Source organism: Mus musculus, chromosome 17 (genome assembly GCF_000001635.26).
Source record: "Mus musculus strain C57BL/6J chromosome 17, GRCm38.p6 C57BL/6J".
In the NCBI taxonomy this organism is placed as follows: Eukaryota; Metazoa; Chordata; class Mammalia; order Rodentia; family Muridae; genus Mus; species Mus musculus.
The window spans coordinates 46,286,930-46,297,255 of NC_000083.6; positions in this window are offsets into that span (position 1 = coordinate 46,286,930).

Genomic DNA, 10,326 nt, shown 5'->3' on the forward strand with positions numbered 1-10,326 from the left:
TCCCAGCACTATAAACAAACAAACAAACAACTGCTGTTATTTTAGTGACCTAGTAGTCACATTTATAGAGATAGAAATGGATTCTGTTTGGCTATGCAGGCAGCAGTAAGGCTGGATGATTCTGTCCCATCTCTGCCAAATCAGCAGGCCTTCCCCCACCCCCAACCCCCAACCCCCACCCCCTATCCACTCCAGGTCAGTGTGTGAGACTTGGCCTTGGAAATTCTGCTCTCTTGTAAACTCAACAGTTGTTTCTACAGGAAAAGCAGAAAAAGGGGCTCCAGGTTCCAGAAGCATCCGGGAATGATACCTGGAACAGCGGCTAGGGAGGCTGAGTCACTCCCACCTGGGGCCTGGGTCACCCCCTCATTCACCTTAGGCAGTGCAGGTGGCAGAGACATGCATGTGAACACTTGGTGCTGCTGTACCTTTCCCTCACTGTCTGGATGAGTGACTCCCCGTCCTGCCAAGTCTGTGAACATGCGTCTGAACATGCTTAGGGTCTAAGTGGTCCTTCTCTTGCCATTTTAAAAAAGAGCATATTCAACTGGTCATCAGGCAAGACCCCTCTTCCCTATCACTCCTCAACACTCATGCCTGCTCTCAGCATCCACCCATCCTAACACAGCCTCCTCCCGTGCCCTGGGCAGGAAATTCCAGGTATCCCAAGCAGGACATCCAGGGCCTAAGACTTTGCACAACAGGTAAAACAGTCCTTGAGGCACACAATGGGTTCCAGTAACACACACACACACACACACACACACACACACACACACACACACACACACGCGCGCGCGCGCGCCGCGCTAGCCAAAAGTGGGGAACAATGGCTGGACTTGGATTTCAGCTCTTGAACAGCTGGCTCTGATGATGCTTCAGAGGTAGGATGGGGGTGGGTGGAAAACAGGAAACAGCCAGAGGGAGGCTGCTTACAACATTTGTTGTAGGACTCAAGGGCCCCTCTGCTGGCAGATTGCCCCCTGAGAGATGCACTTCCTGGATAATCTCCCTCCCAGCACCGGCTCAGCCCCCCCCCCCCCCAAGTCTAAAGTCCTTACTGGACTGGCTAGAACTGGCTTAGAGAAACACAGGACAGTACAAGCAGATAAACTGCCCTAACTTGGTGAGAACAAAGGCACGCTCTACAAGCCCTTAGGACTCCTCCAGGTCCAGAGCCTGCAGGAGCATCTATCCCTCTGTTTATTAGGAGTATGTGGGCAAATGAGAGGGTGTGGCTCCTCTTTTAGACTGTGAGAAGCTTGGTGAGGTCAGGGCTCATTGCTTTTCCCTAATTTGTATTAATTCATTCTCTCAGTAAATTAGCATTTATCGCCAGGAATGACAGCACATGCCTGTAATTACCTGGGAGATGCAGGCAGGACGACCAGGAGTTCAAAGGCATCCACAGTTTGAGACCAGTTTGGGCTATGTGAGACTTTGTCTCAAATGTATATACATACATATACGTGTGTGTGTGTGTGTGTGCGCGCGGCTGTGCCTGTGCCTGTGCGTGTTGCCGGGTGTAAATAAAAGCTAGAGGCGTGGTTCATTTGGTAGAGTGCTTACTTAGCAGGCACGAGGCACTGTGTTCAAGCCCAGCCTGCATAAGCAAACTAGGCACGGTGACAAATGTCTGTAATCTCATCTCAGTACTCGGAAAGCAGAGGCAGGAGCTCAGAAGCTCAGTTATCCTCAACTACATTGCCTTGGAGGTCAGCCAGGATTGCATAGGATTTAGCCTCCGAAATAAAACGAAAGTAATACTCATTGGTGCATCTGGCACTGAGCGGGGGTTTCCTCTCTGTTCCTACCTACAGAATCTATCATCACCTAAGACTCTGGCAGCCAAAGAGGAAAAATGCAAACAAGAATGGATGAGTGACAGCTGGGCGTGGTGGCGCACGCACGCCTTTAATCCTAGCACTTGGGAGGCAGAGGCAGGCAGATTTCTGAGTTCAAGGCCAACCTGGTCTACAGAGAATTCCAGGACAGCCAGGGCTACACAGAGAAACCCTGTCTCGAAAAACCCAAAAAAAAAAAAAAAAGAATGAATGAGTGACAGGTTCTTGCTGTCTTGTATCTGTAGCTCATTTGGTAACTAATACACAAGACTTTCTGTGAAAGGGAGACTAGGAAGAGAGGCAGGAAACTAAAGAACCTTCCTCTCATTTGGGAGTTAGGCAGGCCTACAAGGATGAAGCTATGTTTCTGAAGGCCGGGAAAGACAGATACTCAGAAAAGATATTGGTCAGGGGCTGGGGAGACATCTTGACCATTCTAGAGAACTATAGCTATTGTCCAGGCCTGCGATGGGAGGCAGAAATGAGCCAGCTTTGACAGGTGATCACCACTATGAGGAAAGACCTTACGATCCCAAAGTCATCTGGTTGCCAGCAAAATCCATTCCCAGGTCCGCCAAAGAACAGCCACTGAATTATGAATTTGGGTCTCATTCTTGCTCAGAGACCAGCTCATCTCCGGATCGTTCAACTTTTACTACATGCACTGCTGAAGTGAACACATTAAGTCATAGACCGAACAGCAAAATTGAAATTTCAAATTCTCGAAATTGAAGCCGAGAGTCTGATGGCATCAGCCAGGGTGCTCCAGCACCAGCCGAACCTGTCACTTTCTTGAGCATAGGTCAGAGGTAAAGCAATGCTAAGCAGAGTGCCTGGGGTCAGATGCAACTGTACCCCGAAAATCCCTCCCACCCCCCACCCCTGCCTAGCCTGACCATAGCCAAATGACTGAAGCTCTCTCTATGTCCATTTCCCCATCTATAAAAGCAGACTAAAAATAGCATCTAGCTCAGAGTTGTGGGTCAAATGAATTCATGCACCGTCCTAGTTTTTCCCCTGTTGCTGTGAAATTACTCTGACAAAGGCAACTTAAAGGAGAAAGGGCTCATTCTGGTTCCCAATGACAGGTGAAAGTTCATCACAGCTGGAAAATCCCAACAGTGGGAGCTTGAGTGAGTTGGTTACATTGTATCCACACTCCAAAGCAGAGAGAATGGTTACATTCGTACAGTCCCCAGCTGAGGAATGATGCCAACCACTCTCAATGTGGGCCTTCCCAAGTAACCTAATTAACATATTCCTTTATCCACACGGCCAGAAGCTAATGTCCTGCAGGATGTGTGGAGGCTCGTCCCTAGGTGACTGTAGAATCTAGCAAGTAACACTTAATCCCAATCATCGCATACACACAAAGTGCTCAGGCTCGTGCCTGATACATAGGATGGTCTCTCACTAACCAGGACTCTAAGGCTCTGGAAGGTCACTATATTACCTTCCTGCTGCTGGGACGGAATACTTGTGAGAAAAGCAACTTAAGAAAGGAGGAGCTAGCCAGGCTCGGTGGGGCACGCCTTTAATCCCAGCACTCCGGAGGCAGAGGCAGGCGGATTTCTGAGTACAGAGAAACCCTGTCTCAAAAAAAAAAATAAAAGAAAGAAAGAAAGAAAGAAAGGAAGGAAGGAAGAAAGGAAGGAAGGAAGGAAGAAAGGAGGAGATGATTTTTTTACTCACAGTTTGAGGGGGATACAATCCATAATTGCAGAGAAAGCATGGCAGTAGATGCTTGGGACAGCTGGTCACATTGAATGTATGGCCAGTGTTAGTCAGGATTCTCTAGAGTAGCAGAACTCACAGAATGAACATGTATGTGTATGTGTGTATGCATGTGTGTGTGTGTGTGTGTGTATGCATATATATATGGGAGATTTATTACAATAACTTGAAAGCTGTGGTCCTGCTAATCCAACAATGACTGCCTATGAATGGAAGGTCCAAGAATCCAGTAGTTGTTCAGTTCACAAGGCTGGATGTCTCAACTGGTATATGCTGGCAACACAAAGAAGTAACCTGCAATGCCAGTGAAGACAAGGGCTTGTTAGCAGGAGGAGAGCAAGCAAGCAAGAGAGCAAGCATCCTTCTTCCAAGTCCTTTATGTAGGCTTCCAGCAAGCTGTGGTCCAGATTAGAGGTATGTCTTCCTACCTCAAAGACCTGGATTAGAAGTGGATCTTTCCACTTCAAATGATTAAGCAAAAACCCCTCACAGGTATATCCAGCCATTTAGGTTTTAGGCAGTTCCAGATGGAGTCAAGTTGACAACCAAGAGTAGCCATCATAAGTCTCCCTCTTGCCAACTTAACACACAATTATATCTCCTTATGTTGTGCTTAGTTTCCAAGTGAAACAATAACAAGGTCATAATTATGCCTAATGTGATATGACTATCTCACATAGGTCAAAATGCATCATATATTTAAGCAGGTCATAATTATGCCTAGCATGATATGACTATCTGCCAAACAAGTGCATTAGAAGTTTAGAATAGATAGCAATGTCTCTTGAGGAACTTTTTTTTAGTATTTCAAGCATAAATATGTTAACCATTGATATTCTCTTAATTGATATTACATCATATGATAAGAAAATTTAAAGACCCTCAAATATCTGTACATTTTTAATATTTAACAATTTATTTAATTGTATTTTATGTGCATTTGGGTGAGTGTGTCAGATTCCCTGGAACTGGAGTTACAGACAGTTGTCAGTTGCCATGTGGTTGCTGGGAATTGAACCCAGGTCCTCTGGAAGAACAGCCGGTGCTCTCAACAGCTGAGCCATCTCTCTAGCCCCTCCATTGGTTATTTTGATGGGACTCATTTGTTTATCACTTAATGTATTCATTTATCATTACATTTATTTATATATTTATGTTCATTTCATGCATAAAAGTATGTGTAGGTCCGAATGCCCCAGCCTTCATGTGAAGGTCAGAATGTAACTTGCCGGAGTCGGTTCTCTCCTTTCACTGTGTGGACTCCAGGCTCGAACTCATGTAGTCAGGCTTCCTGACAAATGCTTTGATCTGTGGAGCCATCTCACGGGCTCACTACAATCAGGACTTAGTTTTAGATACTGAGTCACATTTGCTGGCCTAACTTTTATCAGAATTACCCTGCCTGATAGATGATCACAGAGGACCATCCAGGAAGTTTGTAAAATCCCAATGACAACGTAATGGTGAGATAGCTCAGCAGGCCCAGGTGTCTGAGGCCAAGCGTAACAATCTGAGTTCGATACCTAGGACCTCCATAGTAGCCAGACAGAATTGACCCTTGAAAATTCTCCTCTGGCCTCCACATGTAGGCTGTGGCACATGTCCAACCATAAACATACAAAACAAATAATAAAGAAATAAAATTAGGGAAAAAAGAAACAAGGAATAGTAGCCTAGACCCAATTGTTATAGTCAAGCTATGAGAAACAGCAAAGCATCAGATACATTTTTGTTACTGTTGTTTTGTTTTGCTTTGCTTTGTTTTGGAGACAGGATTTCTACATGTAACCTTTGCTGCCTTGGAATTCACTTTATAGACTAGGCTGGCCAGACTCAAGAGATCCTCCTGCCTCTATCCCTGGACTTCGGGCGTTAAAGGCATATGCCACCATAGCTGGTTAAATTCTTGCCAGATCTGAAGGCAGAATCTGCAGGATGTGGATTGTAAGAGAAAGAAGAGGGTCTGGGGAGATGGCTCAGGGGGTACCGGGTTTGCTGAACAACCCTGCACCTAAGTGGGAATCCCCAGAACCTACACAAAGCCAGGGATACTGCACCTATGTCATCCAGTGTTGCTATGGCAATGCCTCTCTCTGGAAGCTCGTCTGACCATACTAAGTGTACTAACAAACAACAAAGATATCCTTCCTCTAACAAGGTCTCCTCTGATCTCCATATGCAGGCATGTGAATCCACATATACATGCACATGTCATAGATATGCATGCATACACACATGTCATAGACACACATGCATGCACATATACCATACATACATATGCACATACATGTCATATACACAGTTCATAATACACATTATATATATATACACATATACATATACATATACATATACATACACATACACATACACATACACATACACATACACATACACATACACATACACATACACATACATATACACACACACACTATACATACACATGCACACACACACAAAGATAAAAGAAAAAGGAAGAGGGCTGGAGAGATGGCTCAGTCATCCAAGTGCTTAATATGCAAGCATGAAGTCCTGAGTTTAATCCCAGAACTCATATAAAAAAAGCTAAATGTGGTGCCAGGTGTTTGTAATCCCTGGGCTCAGTAGCCAGCAGACAGCTTTGCCTACTCAGTAAACTCTAGGCCAGTGAGTGACTCTGTCTAAAAAACCAAGGTGGATGCATAGCTCTGAGGAGCCAAGGGGTTGTTCCTCACATGCCCAAACAAAAGAGGGAGGGAGAAAGAGAGAAACAGAGAGAGACAGAGACAGAGTGATAGAGACAGAGAGAAAAAATAGAGAGATAGAGAGAAACAGAGACATATATATAGAGAGAAAAAGATAATAGAGACAGAAAGATATTGAGAGAGACAGAGAGACAAAGAGAGAGAGACAGAGAGAGAAAGGGATCAAACAGGACAGGATAGTGATGACTGTGGCCTGACAGTAGACAGGTGGAGTATCCACTGAGACAGGTAAAACTGGCAAAGGAAAGCTGTTTGGAGTGGAAATCAGGACTTTGCATTTGCGAAGGTTAAGTCCATTGATCCATGTGGAGAGCCTAGGCAGGCAGACAGTCTGTGACTTGCGAGCAACTATCTTAAAAAAGCTAGATCTTCAAAGTCATTGGGCTGAAGGTATCAGGAAGAAGGAAGGAAGAGAAGACAGAAAAGAGGACTGGGCATGGAATTCTAGGAATGCAAAGGATCTTCCTTCCTTCCTTCCTTCTTTCCTTCCCTCCTTCCCTCCTTCCCTCCCTCCTTCCTTTCCTCCTTCCCTCCTTCCCTCCCTCCTTCCCTCCCTCCTTCCCTCCTTCCCTCCCTCCTTCCCTCCTTCCCTCCCTCCTTCCCTCCTTCCCTCCTTCCCTCCCTCCTTCCCTCCTTCCCTCCCTCCTTCCCTCCCTCCTTCCCTCCTTCCCTCCTTCCCTCCTTCCCTCCCTCCTTCCCTCCCTCCCTCCCTCCTTCCCTCCCTCCTTCCCTCCTTCCCTCCTTCCCTCCCTCCTTCCCTCCTTCCCTCCCTCCTTCCCTCCCTCCCTCCCTCCCTCCTTCCCTCCTTCCCTCCTTCCCTCCCTCCTTCCCTCCTTCCCTCCTTCCCTCCTTCCCTCCCTCCTTCCCTCCTTCCCTCCTTCCCTCCCTCCATTTCTCTCTTCCTCCCTTCCTCTCTCTCTTTCTCCCCTCCCTCTTCTTTCTTTTCTTTCTTTCTTTCTTTCTTTCTTTCTTTCTTTCTTTCTTTCTTTCTTTCTGTGTAGCCAAGGTTGGCCTGGAACTTAACTCTGCAGCCTGGGCAGGCCTGAGATACACAGAGAATTTACCTCAGCCTTCGAGTGCTTGGATTACAGAGGTGAAGCCACCATAGCCAACTCAAACAAATATTTTTGAAGCATTTGTAATAAGGGAGATTGTTGTGGTAAATAATATTAGGCAGAGTTTATACCCAACTTAGATCATTTAGTTCCCAAATAAAAGACATCAAGACTTTACATTTATAATAAGCCTTAAAGCACTAGAGCTGGGCAGATGTAAACCCTCTGCTATTTTGTCTACTTCCCTGTCATCAATAATCCTGAGCTATTTATCTATCTATCACTTGCCACGTTCAGCCTAGGCTGCACCTACTCTGACAGGCTAGCCTTCATGACCATGAGCTCACTTTATCCACCTACCAAAATGTGTCTTTCTTCCTCCTCCTCTTCCTCCTCCCTTCCTTTCTTCTTCTTGTGTCCCTGCCTGAGACCCCTGAGCACCTTTGCTTTGCCCCCTCTCTTCTACCCAGCCCAGGCTGTAGACATCTCTATGAACCAATCAGGGATAACTTGGGGGACAAGGTTTATACAACAAAAACTAGTACCCATGAGGACCTGATGTCTTGGAGCAACCAGGTTTTGGGATACGGGATTTAGCATCCGAATACATAGCAGCTTCAGACCAAGCCACTACAGGGGAGTAGAAAAAAAAATGTATCTGCAATCTGTAGAGAAACAGAAGTCATCTATTTTTTTTCCTCCTAATAAAATTAAAAGTCAGAATCTCACTGCGTAGCCCTCGCTGGTCTGAATCCCCTGCCAAGGGAGGTAGACCAGGCTGGCCTCGAGCTCACAGAAATCCACCCGCTTCTGCTTCCCAAGTGCTGGGATTAAAGGTGTGCACCACTGTGCCTGATCTTAGCACAGGCTTCTTTAGTTGATGTTGGAAGGATTCTAGGAGGACCAAGGGCAGCTCCCAAGACCTAGATGACAGAAGTTCACATGGGTCAGTGACATTACATTCTATTAGTCAAAGTGAGCCACAGAGGTCAGCCTAAATGTAAGGGACTCACCTGCTACTGAGGAGCAGCCAAGTCACTGGAAGGGGACAGGAAGTAATGTAGTGGCCATCCTTACAAACTACCTACCAGCCATGTCAGGGAACTGTGTCTGTCGCATGCACAGTCATCAAGAGCCTGAAACAGTTCCCAGGCCCCCAGAGAGGCAAAGAGTCAGTAAGACTTAGAGGCAAAGGAAGAGAGTGACAGCGAGCAAGCAGCTGAAATCTTCAGAGAACGAGGGGGAGGCAGGTGATGTGTCAACTGCAGACTCTGCACAAGCTTCAGAGTTGTATCAGTGAATTTTAATATATTCCATCAATGAACTGGGGCTGTTCCTTGCTCACGTCTTCAGCTCAGTCACTCAGCAGTGAAAGCGATGTGGCTCCACCAGCAGAGTGTTTGCCTTCTGTGTATGCAGATCTGGAATTGTCTCCAGCATTGGGAGGATGGGGGAGTGGGAATGAAGGTGCCATTTCTCAGGAATCTCTATTTCCAGTGCCTGGAATGGCATCTGTCACCTGGCACAAGCATGTATGTGCTCAACACCTATTTGTTGAATGAATTTATGACACAAAAAAGTAATATATATGAACTAATATAGAATCTTTACTTGCCTTGATTGATTTATTTCTTCCTTTCCTTTATTTCAAAAAGTATGAATATATGTATAAATATAAGTATTAGCCATATAAATAGTATATATTATATACTTCAGTTTTTAGAATGTTATGCATGTTCATTGTGAGAAAAACAGAGATGATACAAAGTATTAATGAGAAAAAAATCTTAGCCAGGTGTGGTAAATGCATAGCTGTAATTTTGACACTAAGGAGGGTCAGGAATTCAAAAGTTATCCTTAGCTACATGGTAAGTTCCAGACTTGCCTGGGCTACTTGAGACCTTGTTGAAAGAAAGGGAAGGAAAAACTCAATCACAGGCAAAGGTTCTATCATCTCATCAGCTGGAGAGCCATGACTCTATCATCTCATCACCCGGAGAGCCATGATTCTATCATCTCATCACCTGGAGAGCCACGACTCTATCATCTCATCACCCAGAGAGCCATGACTCTATCATCTCATCATCCGGAGAGTGCTGAGTCTATCATCTCATCACACAGACAGAGCTATTGCTAACATTGGGGTCCACTGTTTCTCTCCCTCACCTCCTCACTCTGTGTTTCTTACAGAGAGAGAGAGAGAGAGAGAGAGAGAGAGAGAGAGAGAGAGAGAGAGAGAACTTATGTAGACCAGGATGCTTTCATCTTGAAATCCTCATATTTTGGGATCCTTTAGACTTCAAAAAGGTGACTTACTAGTCATGTTGTGCTAGCATACCAGCCTTACATTTTCTACACGAATTGTTGATGCTCTGGGTTTGCAATTTTTGCTAAAAGAAAACAACAACCCAACTTAGAACAAAAGAAATGAACGCTAGAAGCCCACTCGGTGACTCAAACCCAGAGAGTGCCCCCCCTGGGGGGGGCAAGAGGAAGTCAGCTATTGAGCTGAGATTGGGCGTGGGTGTTGTCAGGTGTAGGCGGTGGGCACTGCCCTGTCCCTCGAGTCTCTGCAGCAAGAAGCCAGTCTGTGCAGTTAAGGAAGTCACCTTCCAACTTAAAGATAGGAAGTTCCATAGGAAGACCTAGAGACTGTGGGCAGCCTTCCCCTCTGCACAGTTACCCAACCAAACACCAAACACCAACAAATACACATATTGGGGTCTTTATCTTCTTTGGGTTTTTTTGACTCATTGGCTCTGAGGGGTAAAGAGACCTACAAGGGCAATTCTCCCCACCCTCTCTCAATACAAAACTCTCATTCCGAGATGTGGAGCTGTGAACGGATGTGGGGATGTTCAGTGGCAGGAACTTGTGGGGCAACACCAATAGGCAGTGTATGATCTAGGCAGGCTACCCAAAGGTGGGCTTGGAAAGGAACGGGCT